At 37.7% G+C, this 26,698-nt stretch overlaps 1 protein-coding gene and 1 long non-coding RNA gene across 6 annotated transcripts in view; one reads left to right on the top strand and one right to left on the bottom strand.

The window, feature by feature from the left end:
* Znf385d (zinc finger protein 385D) overlaps positions 1-26,698 on the bottom strand; it is a 975,601-nt gene that overhangs the window by 238,026 nt on the left and 710,877 nt on the right. The window lies entirely within an intron of this gene.
* The window catches only part of LOC141411506 (uncharacterized), a 28,898-nt gene continuing 20,499 nt past the window's right edge, over positions 18,300-26,698 (top strand). The window contains exon 1 of the long non-coding RNA XR_012436307.1: positions 18,300-18,497. This is a non-coding gene — a long non-coding RNA (uncharacterized lncRNA). The remainder of the gene's footprint in view (positions 18,498-26,698) is intronic.

Here is a 26,698-nt window from a genome sequence, read left to right as displayed (position 1 = left end):
TAGCCAATAAAGCTGCCATCCACTTAAACAGATAAGACAAAACATTCCCTGTGACAAAGGAAGGGAACTTGCAAATACATTTTCATGATTCATATGTGTGAGACTTGGCCAGCCCAGCATCCAAAGATTCTCCTAATGTCCAAATATTTGCAATGCAGCCTTCCCTGCTTCCTTGACTGATTCTCAGAACAATGGAGCTACTGTGTTTTAGGGCAATACCATAAAGAAATAGCCCAGAGAAAAAGAGAAGTTCGCTGTTGCTGTTCATCTCGTACTGCACAGGAAAGAATGTCACCACCTTTAATGACCCACCAATAATCAGTCACTGAGGAAATGTGCTCTATTATGGGGCAACATAAGCTCTACTGAACTCACAATATCCAGGTGAACCATCGTTCCAAACGACCTACTTCCCTTTCCTCCCATGCACCTCAAACAACCAGAGAGCCTGGGACGCTCTGGCAACCTGGAAAGGACAGATTGAGGAGCAGTTATAAATATAATAATCACTGGAGGTCCTGTGTAAAATCAACTGCACATTACCAAAGTAGGCTGAGGCTTAGATTTCATGTGCATTTAGGTCATAAATATCAATCTCTGAATGTCTAATTACTTTTTCTTATAGTGATATCAGATTATAGGGGAGGCTGGTTGAAGCTGCCTGAGGCCTTGATGCATTTATAAGAACCTCTAAAACAGTGCTTCTCAAACATTCCTGGAATTATCTGGAGGGCTTCCAAATCACAGATGTCTGGACCTGAATACCTGAGAATTTCATGTCTTAGAAATGCCCAGGTAAGCCAGGCATGGTGGCTCATGCCTGTCATCCCAGCTACTCTGGAGAGAAGTGGAGATTAGGAGGATCGTGGCTCAAGATGAGCCTGAGAAAAATGTTCACAAGATCCCATCTCAACCAAAAAAGCTGGGTGTGATGGTGTGCACCTGTCATCTCAGCTAAGTGGGAAGCATAAATAGGTTTGCAGTTCAAAACACAAGATCTTTTCTCAAAAATCACCAAAGCAAAAAGGGCTGGAGGTGTGGCTCAATTGGCAGAATGCCTGCTTAGCAAGCATGGGGCCTTGAGTTCAAACCCCAGTACTGAATAAATAAATAAATAAATATAAATGCCCAGGTGATCCTGATGCTATTGACAATGAGGACTTAACTATAAGAATTGCAGCCTTAAAATATCCTTGGATTAAAGTGGAAATGTTATGGCATTTCATTATAGAACCAGTAAAATAGAAGTGTTTCTGCTTCTGCCAAAGTATATAGTGTTCATCCAGCTCTTATGTGATGTCTCAGGCCTGGTACCCTGGCAAGCAGCCTTACACAAGAAGTGTTACACTTTACTGGGGATGTGCACCCACAGAGCAGTGAGAGAAAGGCGAGGCAGTGTGAAGGAGGGAAGAATGGCAAGCAATCCAAGGTGATGCATGGCCAAGCCGGCCACGACTTCCAGACAAGCTGAGAATAGACATGACCCACTCTGTAAGGCCAATTAAGAGGTTTCCAAACAGGCTTTTTAGAAAAACTGCATTCTGGGTAAATCATGAGAAAGAGCGGATTTTCTGCCTCCTTCTCCTCTCCCCCAGTACTCCAAGTCTGTCTCATAGGAAGTGAAAGTCCTTGCTCTTCCGGGTTGCACCATCTGACCCCCTTAGGAGAAAGCTACATTTCATTTTCAAGGGGTATGACATTTTTTTTTTTGGTAACCCATATTTAATATTTAGTACTGACATAAGATCACCAATAGCAAAACCAACGAGTGCTTCAGAAATCCCCCGGACAGTAATTCCGAAAATAACTTTATTATTCAATAGATCCCCTTAAGGAATCAGTGTATAATAGAAGAATACATAGTGAGTAAAACTCAAAAGGTACAGCTTGTATCTGGAAATTGAAACAGTTCTTGTCATATAGAGCAGTATAAAGTGAGTTTGTTCTGGACATTCTAGGACAAATATAATTTGAAGTAGGAAACTTCAGGTATTTCTTTTTTTAAGAATTATGTATTCTCAATACCAATTAGGGACTTTCAAAAGGAACTTTTAAACATGAAATTATTAATATATGCTTTCAGCATATACAGCAATTTTTAAAATCAAAATTTAAATTCTTATCAAAATATGAACACTACTAATTAAAAAACACAACCAGAAGTCAGTTCATTAAATATAGATGTTGTATACACCATTTCTGCAAATAATTCCCCTTTCATTTGTACATTGGAGTTAATGCATTTAAAAATGATGTTACAGATCATTTCTAGGTAGGCTTACTGTGGTAGTTAAAAGCAATGTCACATGAACATGTTACTCAACATGTGAAATAAGACACTTTAGAATGGAAATTACTGTTAACAATAATCTCTTACAGTGTGTCACTATGTGCCTTGTAAAGCACTTTTTATTTAATCATGAAAGCAAGAAAGGCCAAGCACTTTAACATACTTTATAGAATAGGTATTATTTGCTCAAGATCACTCAAGAAATATCAGAAACCCACAATTAGTTTTATGTTTTCTGACTCTGGAGATACTGTTTTTTCTACTATTCAATCCTATATTTATTTCTTTTTTTTTTTTTTCATTTTTCTTTTATTATTCATATGTGCATACAAGGCTTGGTTCATTTCTCATTTTATCCAAGTCTGGAAGATTCAGAAGAAGCCAAGAAACCAGGGCTTACTGCTAGCTAAACTAGCCTTTCTGTCTCTGTCTTCTTGTTTTAGTGCCTACACTGTTGGATTCCAAGGGCAGAATGGTGAGGCCCAGACATAGTGGATTCCTTGACAGTGGCAGTGAATGAGGCAGAGCAAGAGGCTGAACAACTAAAAAATTGAGGAACTGAGAATTTCCAAGGAAGACCGAAAAATCTGTCTGACACAATTACAAACTGATAACTCCTTTTCACCAACTTATCTCTAATAAATAGAGGCAGCAGAATCCCCACCCAACTCTTAAATGGCAGGTCTTGTTGCCATTCTTGAAATTAGTGAGCTCACAGTTGCCTGAAAATGCCAGACACCTTCCATCTTCAACTGTATTTCTAAGGCTGAATAACACATGCATGCCTCTGCACGCATGATGGGATATTTCATTGTTAAAATCTAAATGTTAATCTCTTCAATATTCCTTCCAAGAAGTTGAGTACATCATAAAATTGCAAAAAAAAAAAAAGTAAAGAAGAAATAAAACAAAAACAAAAGGTGGTATTTTTAAAGTGATGAAAACGTGTAAATAAGTTTGACTTTACAACTATCTTAATGAGTGTGATTTTACATACTAATACACAAGTGACAGAATGAAATAAAAAATAATCCTAAATATATTAAACATGTATGAAGTCCATGTAAAAAAATACTTTCTCCAATACATAAAACACAATTTTTAAACCTGCAAAATTTTTATTTTTAGTAGCAAATCCATTTTTAAATATGAAATTTTTCTTGTTTTCATTTTTCTCCCAGGTAATATGAAATCTTTCCTGTAAGATGAGTATGTGCATGTTTCTGTGCATGTATATGTATTTGTGCGTGTTGCATTTGTGTTTATACATACCACTCTATATATACAGCCATGTTTATAACCATGTGTATATGTACTTCCATACACATCCACATAACAAAACTCCAAAGAATATTGGTTTGAAGGGCTACTAAACCACCAAACCATCCGAGAGGTGTAAATTACTTAATAGCTTTGGCTAGATGTTTTTAAGGTGTCTGAGCCTGCAAATTCAGTGGCACATCAAGATTTGAACACTATGGAAAGTTCTGATTGGAAGGCTAACAGGTCAATCTGTCAGAGACCATGTGCTTACCACCCACTCTGTTTATTTCTTTAATTTTGCATTCTTCAGGTCATTCTTTCAGATCTTCTGTCCATTTCCTCATGTTCCTTGAAAGCTTTGGCATTTGTCATCTTCTGCAGTGGGTAACATCCGTCTTGAAGAGCTACACTACACCATAACTGTATGCTTTTCTATAGGCTCTACTGCAGTGGTTTTCAAAGTGTGATTCCCCAGCCAGCAGCATCAGCACCAAATGGGAATGTGTTACATATACAAATTCACCACCCCTTCCCAGACCTAAGGAATCAGAACCTCTCGATATTAGGCCCAGCAATGTGTTTTAGTTTCTGTTGTTATTGCTGTTTTGTTTTGAGACAGGGTCTCCCTGTTTATCTCAGACTGGCCTCAGTCTCCTGAGTGCAAGTATTACAAACATGCACCACCACTTCCACTGCAATGCGTGTTTTAAAGAGTCACGGATAGTGCTGAGGCACCATGAAGTTTGAAAACCACTGCCCTACTTTGTCAATCACATCTGCCTGATATCAATTCATCAACATCTAGAACTTCTCTGCACTAGTCTTATGATTGCAGGCCATGTTTACTGTCATTTTCTTTTATTAAAATCTGTGGTCCCTGAAAGATGCTCAGTTTACTCTCAGGCTCTCAACACTTCCCTCTTTCCTTTCTTTCTCTACTGCCAGGACCACATGGTCAACCAATTAAATTGTATTCTCATGAGTACTCTCAATTCCCCCAACTCTTTTAACTTTTGACCACAACTGTCTTGCCAATGCCATACAGTAAATCAATCCAACTGCCTGTTTCTCCAGGTTGTGTCTGTGCAGCCAAGTTCTGCTAGTGAAAATGACATAGCCATGCTCATTGGCTCTATTACAAATTTATTATATTCAACTTCAGCCAGTTCCTGTCTGTGACTTGGCAATTCCTTTTTTCTTCTCCAGTCTACTTCCTTTCCCACCCACAGCAGCTGTTCCACAGCTTTGTAACTTTCTCCATGCCCCCAACCTCACCTTCAACCTTCCCACTCCTTCCTCACAGTAAGAGAATCATTAAAGTAGAGCTCCAGAAACCTTCCCACAAGTATCTGTGCCTACTCCATTCTCCTTTCTTCTTCAAAGAAGAGGTATCCAGATCTCCTTTCTTAGACTCCTCATCCATTTCCCTTTTATTATCCTATACTACCAATATCTTAATGCTCAGCTATTGATAACTGTTGATCATTGCTACAAAACTATATTATTTGTATTCACTGCCTGCCTTAATTGTCATGACACTATTTTTAATGTGCTACTATATACGTAAAACATAATAATTACCATTTTCACCATTTTAAGTGTACTCTTGGTAATATTTAGTTCATTCATTATTGTGCAACCATCACCACTACCTATTGCTAGAACATTGTCAATATCCCAAGCTGAAACAGTTTCCCTATTAAATACTAACTGTCCACTTTCCTTCATGGCCCCTCTTCATCACTGTTCTACTTTATGTTTCTATGAATTTGAGTATCCTGAGTACCATGGATAAACAGAATCACACAATATTTGTACTTTTGTATCCAGCTTTTTGTACTTAGCTTAATGTTTTCATGGTGAACCCATACTGTAGGATATATCAAAATTTCATTCTTTTTAAGGCAGAAATAATATTCCATGATACGTATATACCAAATTTTCTTTATTCATTCATCTTTCTCTAGATGTATGGATTGTTTGCTTTCACAACACTATTCTTAACTCCATTTTCTGATGGAGCTCCAGAGGTTTAGACAAATTAAGAAACTTGTTCACATTCACACAGCTATTATTGGTGGTGGAGGATCCACATCTTTCCCAAAATGTTTCTAAACTAGAGTCATACACTTCCGCTTCTCTGGAGATTGTACTGCATTCATTTTCTACCATCAGTTGAGTACCTCTCTCACTAATCACCCATTTCTAAAATTATGTTCAATTCTATCTGCTGTTTAGAATAATTGAGTCTTTAGCCTGGAACCACCATCTTCCAGTAACTCACCAAAATAATGAATACAAATAGAAAAGGGGGAGGTTCTCAGTACATGTTCTCTAGGCCTTTTAGAAAACAGGGAAGTATTCCTTCAGCCACATAGAGGTGAATCTACAAGAAAGGTGATATTTAGGCCTGACGGGAATGAGTATTATTGAGAAAAGAATGCCCCACAAATGGTTCATATCAAAACTGGAAGAGTCTACAGTGTTACCTAGGATGCTGCTGGCACTGTGGTGAACAAAAACGTTAAGGGCAAGGTTCTTGCCGAGAGAATTGATGGGCATACTGAGCACGTTAACCATGTAAGAGCCAAGATAGGTTCCTGAAACACAGGAATGAAAATGAGCAGAAAAAGATGGAAACCAAACGAAAGGAACCTGGGTTAAATTTAAGTAATGACCTGAGAACCAATGGAAAGGAGCCTAGCCCCTATGAAATCATGACATTATAGGTGTAAAAAATTAAACAACTTTGGAATAGAAAAATGTTTATTTTTTTGTGTAAATTAGAGATGTGGTGTGCTCTCCTCCAAAGAAATATTTAGAACATTAAAAAAAAAAGATTTATTTCCACATTTGGCTTTTAAGGGCTAACAATGATGTCCTAAGTGTCTTCTTTCTCCTCTTTCTACACCACGCTTGTCGTTTTCTGCCACAATGGCTCAGAACCAATGTATTTTTGCAGCCTCATCTATGATGGCACCCTTGCCATACTAACAGCATACCAGAAGCACACAGGACTCTCACTCCTCCCAAAGAGTTATTATCTTCATTCACCTCTCCACATTCTCCCTAGAATATCCTTTTCTGTCACTCTTCCTTTTGACAATTCTTGTAGAGGCTTAAGTCAAAAGTTGTCTTTGTGTAATCTTCCAGGCCATTCTAATTCCCTTTTACGCTAGGCAGACTGATCACATCTTCTTCTTAGCTGCCAGTATTGGTGCTACCACCTACATTTTATTACCATTATCTGAACATCCGCCAACCTCCTCCAATACATTATAAAGTCCTTGAAGACAATCACTTCTTTTAAGTAGAGTAGAAAACATATTTGGACTTTCTTATGACATCCTCATAACCTCTTAGCCATCTTTTTTCAGCTGTACTTGTGACAACTGGCATCATGCAGTTATAACCAGACAGTACCTTGCCTCAGTGTCTTCTACCAAAAGGGCTCTTGGGGGACACACTCAAGAGCATCCAAATAAAGTGGGAGGGACCCAGATTGTGTGTGTGTGTGTATGTGTGCCCCTTTCTCTCTGTGGCTGAGTCTGAGTCTGAGTCTGAGTCTCTGTGTTCCTCTGCCTCTCTATCTCAGTTTCTCTCCCTCTCCCCATCGTGTATTACTATTAGGAGACAGAAAGGCAAGAAGAAAAGATTCTTGGGTATGGACATTCCATGCTTGACAAAGGAAGACAATTTGGAGAAAAGAAAAATCAGAACTATGGTAAACTTATTCTCTATGGTGAACCATGGCAATTTGAGCATTAATTTGTGCACATCTTGTTGGAAGATGGAATCTTGGTTCTTTGATCATATGATAATGAATGAGGACAACTTACAAAGCTTCTTGAGATGACTTTTGATAAGCAACCTGGGGATTCTAATTGGGATCCAACTTTTACTAACTGTGCAATGTTAGACAAGTCATTTAACTTCACTAAGTCTAAGTAAAACAAACAACCAAACAGAAATCTTAAAAAGGTAAGGAAATTGGAGGTGAGGGAACAGAAGGAACATGGCAGGAAGGGAAGAGGCATGCTTGGTTTTTGAAGTGAGGCAAAACCGGACTTGGTTCTTAGCTCCAACACAGAATTTCACCTGAGATTTAACAAGTTGTTAACTGTGTTGTTGAATGGGATCATTTATTGAAGCTTAGGTGTATAATATGTAAAGTGCCTGAAACATAGATGTCATATTTTTCATCATCATCATTACCAGCCTTAGCACATTATCACCTATCAGACCACAAAAGTGCAATGCAAAAAGCAGACAGTCAGCCATCCAAAAGGGCAGGAAAAGAAGGACAGTGTAATGGAGTTATTTTTCTCTTCTAAAGTACCTTTTAGAAATTTCTTTTCTCTTTTAAATTAATCTTTGAATGCCTCTGGAGACAGGCAATTTTCAAGAGCTGAGTAAAAGTGAAGCTTTTTCATAGTGGATGATAATCCTCAAGTGATACAGCCTGGTTTGCAAAATGTGTGTCATCAACAAAATGCTACTGGTGCCGTGCACTTTTTAGTTCAAAGGTTGCAGACACATGTGATTTTAAGCAAGCCTCGCAGCTGGACGAAGAATGTATTACAGCCTAAGTGGAACTGACCAATAGCTCATCCAGCTAAGGCTACCTCTTCCCCAAAATATGCCAGGTGCTTCAATGGAAAGTATAAAGCACATCAAGTATTCCTCACCCTGCTGTACAATACCACAGAGAAAATTTATTCTTGACCTCAGCTAGTCATCAAACTATGCCCAGGAGAATAACACCTTATAGCTCTCATAATAATTTTATCTTTGCTATTCAAACTGCAGGTGCCATGAAATATATACTCTACACATACAGAGTTCATAGAGATATTTCATTTCATTCCTTTAAAATAACTTCTCTTATTTCTAATAGCTAGCTATATCCTTTTAGGGTGAAAAGATGTAGTATAAATAAGAACAGTATTTTATTCTCCTAAAGTACTTTGTAATTATAGAGATAATTGCCATTACTATGTCTTCTCAGTGGCAGACCTTGTGCTAAGCAACTTACATGTACAACTTCTCATTATAGCCATGCTGGCGGTTTTATTGTCCCATTTTACAAACAAGGGCCAATCACATTGCTCAATTTCCTATAGCTGACAAATGTCAGATTTGAATAGAAAAAAATCAGCTCTGTTTGGTTGCAAGGACATTAGAATACCCTTCCTCTGAAGCACCTTCAACACAGTACAGAGAAGACTGATGATGGCTGAGTTAGGATGCTTCAAGTGCAAACATGACAGCTGAGGGGGTTGAACACTTTGGAAGTGGACTCCAGTCACAGCACTGGTACTGAAGTGCTGGACTATAGCCTCAGTGAGTGTTGCTGTGAAATGGAGATAGTAAACTCTTCTGCCCAAACCTATCTGAGATAATATCTGCCCCATGACATGTTGGCACAAAGAAAACACAACAAATGTTGGTTGCTATAATGACATTCATTAGGTTGTGAGATAACTTTATCATTATTTATAGGCACATAAAAGCTGGCCTGTATGAGTGAAACCCAGATAGTAAATTCAGCCACCATCCAGAGCATTGAAACATTTTTCTCTTGCATCACTTAATCAATGAATACTAGGCTTTCTGATCTCATCAGCATAATTGTGTGTCCACATTACATATGCTGTTCATCAAATAGTAGTGTTGAAAACATTGATCACTGTCCGTCAGCCTGCACAAAGCATTTACCAAGAATTATCCAATAAAATAATGAAAATCCAACTACTACAAGACAATACAGGGAAACAGCTAACCCTAAGTCAAATTCTCCACAACTCAGCAGAGCATGCAATTACTGGCACCAGGAGGGAGCAAGCCACTGAACCAGTCCTCTTTGCCTGGTTATAAGGGACCTAAAGTGACTACTCAATATGCCAGTTTGTTATTGATATTTCTTGGGTTTTTTTTAATATTCTTTGAAAAAAAAAACATTGTAAGAATACCTTAAGAAATGAGTTTGTGCAGTTTCAAGTTCAGCAGAATAGTTTAGGTTAAAGCGATGCTGTCTGAGAACAGCCTGCCTCAGCTCAAGCCAATCAATAGCTCCCCAGAAGGAGTTACTAACCTGCTGTCCTTTGCCTTTTCATCTTTAAAATGGGGCTTTCAGAACTGAACTTGGCTGGGCTCTGGTGGCTCACACATTTATCTTAGCTACTTAGGTGGCAGAGATCAGGAAGATCCCTATTCAAAGCCATCCCTGGGCAAATAGGTCACTAGACCCTATCTCGAAAAAATCCATCACAAAAAAGGGCTTGGTGGAGTGGATCAAGTGGTAAGAATGCCTGCCTGCCAAGTGTGAGGCCCTGAGTTCAAACCCCAGTGCTATCAAAAAAAAATTAACCTGGTTTGGGAGATTGCTAATAATCTTACAGAGATCTTCGTGTTACTTTGGGTGAGATACTATTCCACATATTGTAGATACAACTACGAATAATACAGACTAATTTTCCTGCCCTAAAGAAGTTTATAATCCCATGAAGAAAGACAATAAATCAACATATGTCAAAATTGGTAAGTTGAATTTTGTGCTCTGACAGTAGTAAGTTTTGTGATTTATTCTGTGTAAATCATTTGCCCTTGCCAAACTTCATACTACTAAAAAGCAAAAAAGGTGAAGTTGGGTAAAAGACATAGAGTTAGTATGGAGCTACAAGTCCCCTGGGACTATTGAGCACCAAATTGTGGTTGGTCCAAATTGAGATGTACACTAGGAGTAAATGTACTTAGTGTATTTATCAGACGTGACATTAAGATACACACTAAATTTTAAATATGTACAATAAACTATTTAAATGAAAACTTAGTTACTGAAAGATTATGAATGTAGCTTATGCTATATATCCTCTTATAAAAAACAATCAAAGCCTAAGACATACATCATTCTCTATAAACACATCACTGTAGACAGTTCTTTTGCATTTTGGAACATGAGGCTGACTATGTTGGAGAGTTGGCTAAGTTTGATGTTATTTGCAGATCCTTCTCTTCTTGGCCTTTGGGCTTAATCTGAGTCCAGCCATGTATAGCAAGTAGCCACCACTTTTGGATAGTCAACTTTCATCACTTTCTTCCTGAGCCACGCATTTTAGTACCAAAAAGGTACTCCTATCAGACCCTTGATCGTGCCTAACTCCCTTCTGACCCTGTCTGGCACACTCCTACTTGTTCAGGTCCTTCACTAGCCACAACATTGGAGAATTTTCTTGCCCTTTTCCATATGCAAATGAAAATAAAATAGCATAAAACAAAAGACAAAATTTATACATTTAGAAATTAGAGCTGGAGGTGGAGGTGGAGGCAAGAGGATCAGGAGCTGGAGGCCAGTTCAGACAAATAGTTCTCAGGATCCCCATCTCCAAAGAAACAAAAGCAAAGTGGATTGGAGGCATGGCTCAAGCAGTAGAGTACCTGCTTTGCAAGCCCTGAGCTCTGAGTTCAAATCTTAGTCCCATCAAAAAAAAAAAAAAAGAAAAAAAAAACAAACAAAAAGGGCATGACACAAGTGGTAAACTATTTGCCTAGTGTGCCTGTGAATGTGGGTTCAATCCCCAGGAGAAAATTAATAAATACATAAATAAATCAGAACACATTTTTTCTATAATATCTCATATCATGCAAGTTTCCTAAGACTGAAATTTTCTTACCTTTGAAGTGACATTGCATTCCCATTGGAACTTAGTTTGTGGTTAGCTTGCTTACTTAGCCACCCACCAAAGTTTCTGTCTCATCTTCAAGGCTCTACTCAGGTATGATTTCTTGCTAACAGGTATCACTAAACCCTGGCCTCTGTGTTGATGTGTCCCAGGAACACACACCTTACTCTCACCATTGGGTTACATTTTTCTTGAGAGCCATTCTTTACTATCTTCTTGCCCTACCATTGTTTCAGAGTCCTTACCAGCATCTGATATCATTTATTTGCTCCTTTATTCCTTATTTTTTTCTTTCACTGAAGTGCAAGCTCCATTAGATCATGTTTTTATCACTATAGTATTTGTAGTACCTGGAACAGTACCTTATACAGAAGAGAATCCCCATAAAAGAAAGAACATGAAGGAAGGAACCTTTATAGAGCTCATATTGCTAATGTAGCACTAGAAAGAGTAGGAACTTATAAGTGCTTGTTGAAATATTTAGTAGTGTCACTGTAATACGCCACCATGACGATGAACTGGAGAGAGCCTAACCTATCTAAAAGGAGTAGCTTGGATTTAACTCCAGATAGCTATAATCTATATAAAAATTTTTAAATGTAGGCTTAGTGTTACCAAATATTCCCATATTTGAAGAAAAACCCCAAATCACAATTTTCTACATTAAAATTCTCCATTTAAAAATGGTAAGTGAAGTCTTTGCTCCAATTTCTTCCATGGAAAACAGGAAATGTCTCTCTCTCCCCACATTTCTCCCTATTTTATCCTGTTATACTAAAATAAATCCTTGCTAAAACTTTAAAAAATGATAGGGAATAAAAATTATTGACGATATTATGAGACCCAGCTGAAATGTCTGAGATACAATGCAGTAAGCAGGCTGTCAGTTTGCGAACTCTGCCCCACATGCTTCCCCTATAAAACACCTTCATAAAAGAAGTCAAACAATGAATATCAATACCCTGAACTAATGAACTCTTTTAAAAATATCAAAAGTAATTTTTTGATATAGATCAAGAAGGAGCAGCAAGTGCTCCTATGTTTATACTAAAAAATTATCTTCTACAATTTCCAAAGAGAATGAGACAAAATTGCTAATTAGAAACCATTAATTAATTTGAAACTTGATCATAAGTGAATTCCCTGGTGCTGAAAATTCAATGATTTCAATAATCCCCTGATTTCAACTTGTTTGTAATGTGGTTCTTCTTCCCAAGTGGGCACAGGAGGGTACAGAAGATAATGGTAAGAGGAACTCCTCAAAGTCACTTTGCCAATGTCCTCATTTAATAGTCATAAGAAGATACTTGCCTGAGGTTGTGTGATGGTAGAGGTGGACACAGAAGTTCTCTGTACCACTTTCTACTGCCCCACATCCACTTACTCCATGGCACCTCTCTTTTGGTCCAGACCCTTTGCACTGGATATAGATCTTTCTGGTCCATTCACATATCGGGGTTTGACTCTGGACTAGCCTTGGCTTTCTGACTCAACAGTTCTCAATGGCTCAATTCCTGCCACTCCCACGCTAAGCCTCAGCCTGGCCAAAACCTCAGCCTGGGACCCAGGCCAGTTGATTGCAGTCACCAAGGAGAAACCATGACTCCATCAGTGATGGCAGAGGTGGAGGTGGGAAGTGGAAATTTCCTATCCCTCTACACTCCAGAACATCTGATCCACAGATTCACCTCCTTGGAGGATCTAACTCATCCCCATATGTTGACTTGACCTTAGAAAACTTACTCATTTTTACAAAACTAACTATGACAGAAAAGTTCCTTTTCCCCAAAAACAAAAACAGAACTGACTTCAACAAGGCCATACAATCCCACACAATTTAAGAGTGACTTAAAACACTCTTAATTTGCACATCTCATGCAATTAGCTTGTTTCTGCCTTAACAGTTTGATTGGGAAAGGGTTTCCATACCATAAAATTTATCCTTTTGAAGACAAGTAAATATATGCAGCTCACCTGTTACTTCATAAGAAGTCAGTGGGTCAGTGAAGAAACACATTTCCACAACATGTATTTTTTGGTAAAAAAATAAAGGCCAGGAATTAATGTTCATGAGTCACAGCATATTTATGACTTCAAGGGGCAAATCGTAGAACTTTTTTTGAGGTACAGCAGATCCCCTGTCCATGGCAGAAAGTGTGCCTCAAGGATCTGTTCCCAAACTCATGTTTGCATTATAATCCTTTTATCAGAATTGATCATGACCATAGTTTCTAGTGCTTGAGGTTGAGTCAATGAGTCAGTTATAATTTAAGACCAAAGCCAGAAACCTATCACTATGTACATACTAAGCACCATGAAGACCATTGCCAAAGAAACTGAGTACCACGCCCTCCTTCTGGAGGAGAGGCACTTAAATAGATAATGATACACATACAGGCAGACAAACACAAGGAGACATAAACTCTAATCACAAAAACAAAGTCTGGTTTAGAGACCTGATGGGTTATTTTTTCTCTCCCCTTCAAGTAACAGCCTCACTCAGCTTGCTTTCCTCATATGTGTATATGTGTAGACATCCATAGAGATTATTTAAAAAGCTTGATGAAGTTTCAGTTCAAACGCTTTCAGTCGCTTACCTTTAATAAAACACAGATGTGCTTCCAACTTGAGGGGGGGGGTCTCACTTGCCAAGGGTATTTGTTATTATTTAAAGAAAAATTGAGCTAGCTGATCATCTGAATAACACCGCCAGGGGAGAGAGATGCTTAGTTAAACAGTTATTCTTTTTTAATAACTCCTATTTAAATTGGCTTCATTATGTGACTTACAAATCACATCATCTTTATTAAAGGCACTTAAAATATGCAACACGAAACGAAATTCCAAATGCTTGATTTACTATAAATTGTGCACAGGTGTTAGTTTGTTTACAGTCCTTTGGTACAGTAGGAAGTCAAGCTTTCATTTATATTTCATGGTGCAATAAGTACCATTGAACTCTGAAATGTTAGGATCATTATGAGAAGACCTAAAATATGAAGTCATTATCAGTGCAGATCAAATTCTAGGCTCAATCATCATCATGGTAGCTCCTTAACGTTGCAAGTGCTTCTTTGTTAGAATATTAAAAGACAAAAAAAAGATATCTACAATTAGACAACATTTAAACCCCTAAATATTCTAGAGAGAAAAAAGATTGAAGATTGAAGAAATGTATCCTAACCTGGGTGAAAACTAAAATGGGCTCCCCTGGGATAGCAGCATTTGGAAAGGGCATGGTTGACTTGAAGACGGCTATAAATTTCTTCTGAAGGTGAGATCGTTTGAGCATGTACTAGTCTTTTAAACTGTGTCTTGTTTAATATTTCCAGTTAGTTAAATCCAGTCCTTTAATCAGCCATCAGAAACTAGAAAAACCACAGGCAGCAGATGACAAATCAGCATTTTTAAAATGTGAAAAAGCCTAAAGAAGTGGTGAGCAAGATCACAAGTATGTCTGTGCTTGGTGACCTGAAGCCATTTTAGGGACGGAGCTCTGAAATGGGAGCAGATCTCTGCATTTTAGCTCTAGATCTGGCACAACAGGGATGTAGAACCTTGGAAAGTCACATCCCCTATGTGACTCAATTTCACTATCTGCCAAAAAACAGCTGGAAATAAGATCTGGAGTTCCTTTTAGCTCCAAAATTCCATGACAAAGTGAGATCTAATATGCAAGATCCTGACATCCATTTAAACTTGGTGACACTGCTCCCAAGTGGCCTCAGCAGAATTTAAACTCAGGAGAACTCAGGTTACCTTTGTCTAACGCCTCTGCAATGCTCTGAATCACTACCACCTCCTCATGCGATTCCTGAATGTTCCAGTGACTTCCATGGAGTTCCCTCACCCAGGTACATTTAAATTATCTTCATGTTTTGTTAATTTTCTTTCTCTCCAAGTTCTAGAATGTTGAAATAAATTTGGCATTATTTTGCTATATTACTTAGAATTTCATAAAATGATTTTTGCTCATTCTTTATCATTACATTTTCATTTTTATGTATGTTTCACTGATTTTTTTGTGTTAAATATTAAAAAGTTATTTTATTAGGGTTTGGTTTGAGTCCTTCTACTTATATTTACATTCCATCACCAGCTGTCAAAAAACCAACATGTTTGTGTAAAAATTTCAACTAATATGTGTCAGTAGACTTTGTTGACTCTTTTTTCCTTTTTATAATTAACCTATTTAATTGAGCTAATGATTAAAACACCAGAATGTGCTCACACACACACACACACACACACACTACATTGGCATTAATACTCTTACCCTTTCTATGATTTAAATATCATAAATCAGTTTCTTCTTGAAAGTAAATGTTTGTTTCCAAAGCTTCTGTGGTAGGAGAATCCATAGTGAGGGATATTACATGAGTGCATTGGAACTGAGGTTGTGATTAAAATTCTCATAGGTCCAATATTTCCCTCCCTATTTCTTACACCAATTGCACATAGACCACAGATATAATGCAAGCCATGTCAGTAACACATTATGTTTTACATTACTGGTAATGAATAGCAAGATGTTTATTTCTGTCATAGCCCCCTTCCAAATGTTCAAGGCCTTTCTGATTTTATGGCTCAACATTGTCTGCCTTTTACCAATAAGTGGTCATCATGGGTTACCATGAAGCCTCTCAGTTACCTTGCCATACTCTTCTTAGCATAAATTAGAAAATATTGATACATAATACTTGTACATATTTATAGGACACATATACAATGACCAAATGCTTTATGTACAGAACTTTCCTCTCTTGTAATTCTTTTGAGTTTGTAATAAACTGCAAACTATAGTAATTTTACTGTGCTGCAGAACATGAGACCAATGAAACAGAAATAAATCCATATGCTAATAACCAACTGATTTTTGGCAGAAGTGCCAAAATTATGCAATCAACTGATTTTTGGCAGCCATTCCAAGAATGAATATTGGAAAATGGACAGTTTCTTAAATAAATGGTCCTGGAACAACTAGGCATCCATATAGAGAAGAATGAAATTATACTCCTATCTATACATAAAAATTAACTTAAAATGAATTGAAGACCTAAATGTAAGGCCAAAAACTAAGAAACTACTAATAGAAAACATAGGGGAAATGCTAGAAGACATTAGTATGGGCAAAGATATTTTTGACTAAGACCTCAAAAGCACAGGCAATAATAGACAAGTGGAATTATGTCAAATGAAGAAACAGAAGGAAAAGAAACAGTCAATAGAGTGAATACACAGCCAGCAGAATGGAAGGAAATATCTGCAATGTAGTCACCTAACAAGGTGACTATAAAGGAATAGTGTCCAGACTGTCTAAGGAATTAATGACCAGGGGCTCTCTTTAATGACTTTATCCTTCCTAGGCTTCCCTAGGAAAAAAGGCCTCATTTTTCCTTTAAGCTTCTTTTCCATTCCCAAGCTATCAGTTTCTGTATTTCCTAAATTGTTTTCAATGGAAGTGAATCTTGGATATACTGGGAGTAAAATCTTCAAGACTGCACAGACTATAGGAGCAAACCTACTTCATGTAGTAGACTTACATAAGGAAACTCATAGAGTTTCCTATATATCACTTTCTTCAGTATTTATTTTAAAAGTTACATTTTGTATAAACTAAATTTATACTTGCCATTTAATCCAGCTCTCCTGCTCCTTGATATTTTTCAAAAGAAAGCAAAAACTTCACATTGAAACCTATTTGTGAATATATGTAGTGCTCCTCATTATAATCATCCAAAACTAGAAACAATCAACCTTTCCTACAATAGGTGGACTGGCAAACTCCCATACATGGAATATCACTCAGCAATAAAAAGAAAATTATTGATATAAAAGTATGGATGGATTGCAAAGGCTTTAGGCTGAGTGAACAGACCCACTCTATAAGACTACATACTGTATAGTTTCATTTATTGAAATTCCAGAAAAAGTAAAAGTACAAGAACAGTGTGCCTAGGAACTGGGTACAGAAGTATAGCATATTTTTTATAAGGAGTCATAGATGAGATTGAGCAGAAAATGGAGAAGTTCTATATTTTGATTGTGGTAATGTTTTATGGTTGTACACATTTGTCAAAGATTTTAAATATAGTATTTATTTAAAACTGATGTGCTCTCAAAGGAATATTACAAGGTTAGGCATCATGTTACAGTGGGGATGTGTTCTTAGAACTGCATTTTTAGGTGGTTTGGTCACTGTGTGAATATTATACAATGTGCCTACCCAAGGAACACACAAAAGAACCTCTATATCATCACCAGGTGTTATAGTCTTACTGGACCAATATCCTGTATTCAATCCATTGTTGACCAAAGAATCATTATATGGTACAAGACTGTAATTCCCTATAGGCCATTTGTCGGGATGAGGTTAGTAAATACTACACAAATATAGGTGTAGTACAAGCCACCCTAAAGAACAAATATATTATTACAAAGTGACATTTACACTGTTAACTGCACAAGACAACATGATCCTGCCGGACTGTCCATATTTCAGAGTCAGCTTCAAAGCTCTCAGTTTCTCCAATGTAAAATGATGAGCTCAGCATCCAAATAGTGACAGCTGGGGCCCCAAGAGGCCCACCAAGACTATGCAGGAACAGTACCTAAGAGGACAGGGCACAGAGTTGCTGGTGACTGGTGGTTGAGTGTCAGAGCCAGCAGTGGGACCTTGCCTGTGTGAGTTGGCATCTGGCCTTGTGAGAAAGCTCCAAGGAACTGGGGCAAAAGTCTCAGACAAGACTGTGCCTGTGTGAGTTGGCATCTGGCCTTGTGAGAAAGCTCCGAGGAACTGGGGCAAACATCACAGACCAGACCTTGCCTGTGTGATATGGTATCTGACCTTGTGAGAAAGCCAGACGTCCAGAAAAACAGTATTCAAGGTTCCCAGGTGGCTTCATGTCCTTCAGAGGTAAATAAGAAAGTTATGTTGACCATGTGCTTCTTCTGCTTCTCTGTTCCCGTTTTAAAGGAAATATAACAAAGAGTTAATTTTCACTGTGCTTCCCTGAACTAATGTAACCTTGACACGTAATACTTGGCATGCTGTTTCTGACCAAATGCTCTCTGTGTAAAAGGAGTTTATAAAAAGCAATGTATACTTCATTAAAGTGGCTATTGAGCAGGATGCAGTAGTCCCCTCATTTTTTTATGGCTTCGGTCACCCAGGTTCCACTAGTAAATGGCATACAGTTGGCGCCCAAACAGGGACCTGAAGGAGACTTTTGAAAGTGACACAAAGACCATCACAGAAGGAGGTAAGTGAGACAAGATGGGGCAAAATCAGTGCAGAGTCCAGCCTTTTCTTTCACTCATGCATCATTTTTTATTACAAGGAGGAGCTCGAGTTTCCAAACAGCAGTTAAATGACTGCTTAGAAGTAATTTGTGAGTATAATCCTTGGTTTCCTGAGGAAGGTATTAAAGAAGTTTGGGAGCGAGCATGTAAAAATGTTGAAAAGGCATACAAACAGGGAGAAAAGATAACCTGTTCATTTTTGGATAACATGGGCTCTGGTTAAATCTATAATTCTTATACTTGGGGGAGAGAGAGGGGAAGAAAATTTAGAAAAAGAGACTGTTGCATCCCTTCATGAGTATGAATTAGATAAAGGAGATATGGAAAAAATCACTAAGGAAAGTAAAAGGTGCTTTAGTCATGGCTTTACTGTGCCAGAGGAAACTGAAAGTAAACTGCCACCACTTACAGTGCCGGCAATTGCAACAGCTCCTCCAAGAGAAACTGATGATCTTTTTCCTCCTCCTCCAGAGGAGGAGGATTGGAATGAACATCCTGAAAGGGGAAACATTGAAGAGGAAATGCATTACTTACATATTCGCCCTGACAAGGGCTTGGAAAGAAAGAATGACCCTTTGCATTCTTATCCCCCCACGGCTGCATGAATTGTGACTGTTGTTTCCTGTTACGTTTAATATGAATAGCAATAACACTTTATAGTGGATTGGATATGAATCTTATAAAAGACTTTAAAAAGGCTTGTGTAACTTATGGTCCTGCTTCTCCTTTTGGTAGAGAATATTTGGCAAGATGGAGCAATGATGCTGGGTGGATTCCCTATGATTTTCATATTGTGGCAAAAATGACATTATCATCAGCAGAGTTTTTGCAATGGAAAATGTGGTTATCTGATGAAGCCCATGAAAGAGTTAGAGTTTTAGGGCAGCAAGGCAATATTGGGGCTATTTCATATGAGATGCCAACTCATACAGGCAAGTTCCCACTGCTGGCTCTGACAGGTGAGTGGATGTGCTTTCTTAGCTAAAAGTGGTGTGGTCCTTCTGGCCACTATGCATGTCAAGGAAGTTTTAAAAGCCCAGGTCTCAAAGTCAGATAAATTTGAGTTTAAAAATATGAATTATAGGCCTGGCATTGTGGTGAACAGCTATAACCACAACTACCCAGAGGCTGAGGTAGGAGAATTGTGATTCAAATCTGGCCCAAGCAAAAAGGCAAGATCCAATTTGAAAAACAAACTAAAAGAAAAAGGACTGGAAATGTGACTCAAGTGATAGAGCACTTACCTCACAAGTGTGAGACCCTGGGTTCAAACTCCAGAAGAATTCCTGTGCCAAGGATAACTGTCTATTGCTTATATAAAATGCCACACATGGCTTACTGACTCTGAGGACAAATCCAGAGTCCAGGTGAGATTTCCCTAGTGGGATATTTTTTTTTAATTTGTGAATTAAAATCTAAAATGTGTAAACTATAGCTTTATAAAAATAAATAGATAAATACTTTAAGTAAATTGGGTCTACCAGAACCAGTGATCTGGTGAGATGGGGGTAAAAGGGGAATGACTCCTAAAAACCATTTTGTTTTTCATAAGGTCCAACTGTAGGACTTTTTCTGAGTTCCTATGAGATACATTAGCCTCTATATCTATCTTTACCATAAGCTTTTATTAACCCTTGAATCCTCATTCCACATGAACATTGGTGGGCAGTGCCCAATCTGCACTACATCAAATGTGTACTTCATGTGCCTCCTATCTTCTGTGTTTTAATCCTCAGCCATTTTTATCTACATTCAGTCATGTTTGGATAGGATGTATTAAGTTATAGATACAATAAGGAAAAGATCTATGCTAATTTTGTAGACATCAATATTGGAAGCAACACTTAAGGTCTTTAAACCCTGACATTTGAATATCTCCAAAACAGCATTTCCTCCAAGAGGTTATTATTGAGGCTTTCAATGAATATTTCTAGAGTGGTTGAACTCATCACTACATAGGCTTGTCTGATTAATTCCTCCATGACCCTAAAGTTACAAAGTTCAACCTAAATTTCAGTCATTCCTCAAGAACCAGAATACTCAATTCAGTCAGTCTAAAGCCGCTCTCATTTTCTTTGATTCTCAACTCTACCACAGACATGTGGCATTTGTCTTTGAGCACATTAAACATTTTTGGGTTGTAGTGTCCCCATTCTCTTAAAAGTTTTCTTTAAACAAAACATATAACCTTCTCCCCTAAAATCATTTCAGAATTTCTCACACTTGATTAATGTTTTTCAAGATTGGATTAAACATTATAATATTTGGGAAGAATTCACCTCTCATGTCCAGGGTTTAAAAAAATAACAATGATACTAAGGTGATTCTGTTGTAAGTAATCCAGTTCTAATAGCCTTAGAGTCCATTAATATGTACTCCGCAACTACTGTATAGAAAAACTGGACAGATTTTTTTTTTTACTTTAAAGAACACTCATTCTGCCACTTCAAAACTTAAAATACATCTAAACAATGTGGGTGTTTAGATTTACTGACATATGCATTTCCAAAGTTATTAAAAGAAAAAAAAGCCACATCCAACACCAAGACCTATTTCTTCCAAGAGGTCTGAGAGAGAATTCTGAGATTCAGGGAGATAGACATTAGCACTGAGGCTGAAACCCCATTTAGGAAGCCCATTGTTCTACCTTGCCCATATTATTTAGCACGACATCTTAAAGAATGAAGGTATAGAATTATAGACCAAATAACTGCTTTCTTAAAATTATACAATGATGAGAACATGTTAGTAATTAAAATCCTTGATGATTCTCTATAGTTGATTATAACAATATATTTTTACTTGATGGAGCACTTGAGGCCTTTCCAAAAGGTATACCCCATTATTTCTGGCCTCTTCTAAGGGCCTACCACCTTCTAATGGTATTGGACAAATAACAACTCCCTAAACTTGCTGGACATGTGTAAGTAATGCTGCCTTCCTCTTCTGCTTCTGCTTCTGCTTCTTCTTTTTCTTCTTCTTCTTCTTCTTCTTCTTCTTCTTCTTCTTCTTCTTCTTCTTCTTCTTCCTTCTCCTCCTCCTCCTCCTCCTCTTCCTCCCTCCTCCCTCCTCCTCTACTCTCCTCTCTCCTCCTTCCTCCTTGCTGCTTCTTCTTTCTTCTTCCTTCTTCTTTTTTTATAGAAACTGGGGTCTGAATTCAGGGCTTTGCAGTTGTGAGACAGTAGTAGAGACTTATTCTATTTCCTATACTCCAACCCCTAATGCCTCTTTCACATCTCTGTACACTGTAGTTGCTATGGTTTCTCTGCCCTAAAAACCGCTATGAATCTCACCAATCCTCCTCTCCCTCCCTTGGACATGTCTGCTTCCAAGACACCATGGCAGGTATGTGACACCTGTGTAATGGAGGGGGTCTCTGCCAATGAAGGCCAGGTGCCCTTGACTCCTTATCCTCTAATGAACCTCTTCAGCTACCTACTTTGGCAAAGCCCATTGGCCAGCTTAACTCATGGTCTCCTTTTTCTTACTCTACTATGAGGAATGTCACTCCTTAGCCCGTATTTCCTATAACCTATAGCATCTTCATATTTTCTTGGTTTAAGCCATCATAAAATTATGCTATTTTTTAAAAAAGGTAAATGCAGTCTTAAATTTTTTCTCAGTCATTTATGGGATGCATAATACTTGAAAAAATTCTACTAAATATAACTTTTAACTTGAGAAAACACACATTGGTGTCTCATGTGAAATTTTCATGCAGAAAGAAATTATAACAGTTCATATGAAGATTATTTTAGTTTGAAAATACATAAGTACTTGAAAGCATGGGTTTTCCTGTTGTGTGAATGCATAAAACCTCTTGGTTATCTTTATCTACTCTGAACAAATGGTGTTTACTCAATCAAGAGTAATTTATTCCTTGAATTGATGGCATCCTTTCAGCCTCTACCTGCAATGAATATATTCATTCTCTGTTTACCTTCTGAAATATTGCAGTGGACTCCAAATGGGCTTTGATGCTTTTCATCTCAATATACACACATATTTCTAATGTACCAGGAGTGTCAACATCCATTAGTCCTTCCAATGGAGATGCTGAGAAAAGACCCATGTGTTTAAATTAAGATGGCTTCTCTATTTCCATTGTCAGCCTACAGGGCCAAATAAAGTACTAAGTACAAGGGAAGTTAATAGAGTACATGGCGAGCCCCAGACTAGAGAAAAGACTGTACCTCTGCAGACTTGTACTTGTCCATCTGCAGAAGTCAAGAGGAGCCCCCACCTGAGTGCTCTTGCAAACCTCTTCCATGGCACATCCTGTCACTATCTTGGCACTGCAGGTGTCTTCTCCTGTAATTCTGTCATGTGGTGGCTGCTTTCTCTTCAGCCTCTTTTGCACCACTGAACCTAGAGGTGGGTTTATGCTCTCAATGTACCTTATAACCATCTCTGGCCCAGTCTCCTTCCCACTCCTTCCTCCTGACACCAAATTTTATATCTTCAGAGAAACCCCCACATTCCCTTGAAGCTGTCACTCTGACCCTATATTACTCCTTTTCTCGATGGTTTGAACACTTGGTTCTCTGCCACTGTCTTCTATACTACTTGTGGTATAATTTTTGGTGATTTCATTATAGCCACATATCAACTTTCAGTTCTTTGGAGTATCTGAAACAGGTCCTTCTCTTCTACACTATTGCCATCCACCCTATCTGAGCCACTCTCTCATGGTCAAAGGCTGCATTACTAACAACTGGAATTTGCCTATATGCTCAGTAGCAAACATCCCATTCTCCAATACATCATCTTTTTTTTTTTTTAATTTAAGGCCACTCTTATTACACCAACTCAATCTTTCAGCCCACAGGAACCCATAATCTGATCTTTCTACCACCTCCCTGGTCCTACACTCTGTTCATGATCTTCTCTCATTAATCATGATGGAATATTTAGTTAATCTCTACACTAATACTAACACCCATACATACAACCTGAAATCCCTGGCCTTGTCCTGCTTCTTTGAATAACCTGTGCTCTAGTGGAGCCCAGTCTCTCTTCTTGGCCCCATGAACACATCCTTTCTTTACTCTCTTCCCTCTCTTTAACACCAAATTTTCCTCCCTAAGTATTCGTGCTGTTAATTTTTCAAACATATTATTTCTTCTGTCTTCAGAAACATGGAAAAACTTTCCCTGATCCCACATTCTTTTCCACTAACACTTAATTCCCTCATTCTTTTCTTTGAAAAGTTTTCTACAACTACAAACTCAAAAATCCCCATTCTTATTCTCTTAATTCCACTCCAACATGGCTTTCAATCATACCACTTCAGGGAAACATCCCTTACAAAGATCACCCAATGTAAAAACAAATGGCTAACTCCCAGTCCTCACATTGCTTGACCTAAGAATCCCTTCTGTTTGGATTTTAAGATATTGACACCCTTCTGCTGGTTTTCCTTTTACCACTGTGATTGTTCCTTTTCACTCTCCTTTGATGGCTTTTCTTCATTCCCATGGCCTCTAAATATTGAAAAGCCTAAAGTTTGATCCTGGTAACTCACCAAATTTCCATACATATGTTATTTACTAACTTCCTTAGCATTTTCTTCAATCTTGTGTTTTGAATATCATCCATCTGTTGACAGCTCTTATATTTACATTTCTAACCCAGACCTTTTTCCAGGCTTTGGAATCCCAGTTTACCCAACTGTCTATTCAATATTTCCCTTGAATATCTAACAGGATTTGTAAACCTTAAATGTCCAAGACCAAACTCCAGCTATTCACCCTTCAGAACTGCTCCTCTCAAAATCATCTCCATCTCAGAAAATGGCAGCTCCATTCTTTCTATCACTCAACCTCTGAAGTCTTATCATTCTCAATTTACTATTCCCAATCCCTGGCAAATACTCGCAGTTCTACCTTCAAAATAAACTTTTCAATTAGGTCTATTGTTATTATCCTTACCCAGTGCATTATCATGCCTTGTCTAAAAAATTTTCCTAGCCTCGTAACTGGCTTTCTCACATTCACTCTTGTTCATATTCAAGCTACTCCTAACACAACAGCCACAGTGATGCTATTAAAACATAAAACAGATATTGGCAATGCCTTCCTATCTCACTCAAAGTTAAAGCAAAGATGTTATAATATCCTAAAGGACCCAGCCATGCAAACACTATAAATTTCCTAGATGATATCCCACCACTACTGCTTACTACTCAAATTTCATCTCTTGCAGCATCCCACCTACCTCAGGCTACTTCAGCCATGCTAGCCTTGGTGTTATGCCCCTGACATGCCAGGGACAGTTCTCACTCAGATTTCATACTTTTGGTGTTGCCTGTGGGTGGGATGATTTCTCAGCTTCTTAATATATTAAGAAGCTTTTTCTTGAAACCATCCTTGATTATCCATCATTTCTCTTTATTCCTTTATTTTTCTGCTTAAAAAATATTGCTATATTGCATAGGAACCACTTTATTTATTTATCTTGTGAAAGCTCTATAATTCCACTAGAATATAAGTTCCATCAGAGTAGGAAATTTCATTTCTTTTTCTTCATTGCCTTGTCCTCAGTGTCTACAGCAGTTCTGCAGTTCTGGGCACAGAACAAATTCTTGCTAACCATTGAGTGAACAAATGAATAAATGCTTTTCACCAAGTATCAGTTGATTGAGAAAATATAAGTAAAGCTGTTATAAATACAATTATGCCTTTAATGAATTCTCCTCTGCAAATTATAAAACCACTTAGTACATTGAAAGACAGCTAGAATAGAGAGATATAAGAGGATACTCTGAGCTTTTTCAGAATTTTCAACTTGCAGACAGTATTTGGATTTAAGATTTTTAAATTCCTCGTGATGACCTCCTGGTTCAGTTTCAGAGATTGGAATCAATGCTCGATTGTTCTGTCAAGGTAATCATTCCAAAATATTGCTCCTCTGGATAATCCTTCAGTATTACCTATGCTTTTAGCAGTAATTCCCAAACTTTCCTCTACATCAAAATCACCTGAAAAGCTCCTTAAGATAGATAAGTCCACCCCAAATTCTCTAATTCACTAGGTTTGGGGTAAAACTCTGGTGATTAGATTACTGTTGATGCTGGATCTGTATTCTGCAAACCACTAGATTAAAAAGTGAGCATGTTTGTTTGCTATATGTCTTCCACAAATGAACTTATATGATATATTTCAGAAACAAATAGTCAGGGGTCTACAGGCAAGCCCACTGGGAGCATTCCTGGAATACTCTTCCAAGTTTGCTCCTGACCAGTTGTTCCAGGATTCTTACTAAGACAATGCCATTCTGCAATATGATTCCCTGTGGTTGCCATAAAGAATCTTTCTTATTTGATCTCCTGAGAAACTCTTCCAGGAACATTCCTGAAAGCCAAGTCAGGGAACTAAGTCCTGGAAATGAATGGTGTGTACATCAGTCAGCCTGCTGCAGCCACCAGCTGCAACCACCAGGAAAGGTAGCAGTGAAAGCCAGTGTCTCTCTAAGTGTCTGGATATTTCCTAAGAACTCTTTGCATGCATTACATTATTTAATTGTCTCAGGGATCATTATTATCTCCATTTTATAAATAAGAAAATTAAAACTCATCATGATTCAATATTGAACTCATAATTAAGTAGCTTGTTAGTTGCAATGCCTGGATTTGAGGCCAGTCATTTTAAATACAGAAGCCAAAATCTTAACAATGATGCTTTACTACCTTCGCTTCAATACAAAGTCAGGAAGGAAAATAAAACTAAGACAAACTCTTTGTTTCTCAGCCTGACTGGGATAGTCAGCAGACAAAACAAAAACAAACCAAATAAATGAAATTAAAACATTATGGGTTGAATGGTCTCCAGATCAGTTTTTTAGAAAATTGTATTTTCAGCAAAAGTTTAAAAATTTTAAATTATTAAAATTCTACCCACTCTCTCCTTCTACCCCAAAAGAAAACTATTCAAGAGACTTCAAAATGTTAAATGTCTATAAATTGATCTACTACAGCTGCCTAAGATATGCTAATTTTTCTTGTAGTAGCTATTATCTTGTATTTGAGTCCATGGCTTATGTTAAGTTTGATCGAAATATTTATGTTATGTTGATTGAAATATTGATCAAACCTAGGCAAAGGCACATTTCAACTTCACTATTCAAAGAGTGGTCGAAGAACTAGCTCTTTGGACAAAACCTG

Source organism: Castor canadensis, chromosome 10 (assembly GCF_047511655.1).
Source record: "Castor canadensis chromosome 10, mCasCan1.hap1v2, whole genome shotgun sequence".
In the NCBI taxonomy this organism is placed as follows: Eukaryota; Metazoa; Chordata; class Mammalia; order Rodentia; family Castoridae; genus Castor; species Castor canadensis.
This window is presented reverse-complemented; position numbering and strand designations above follow the sequence as displayed.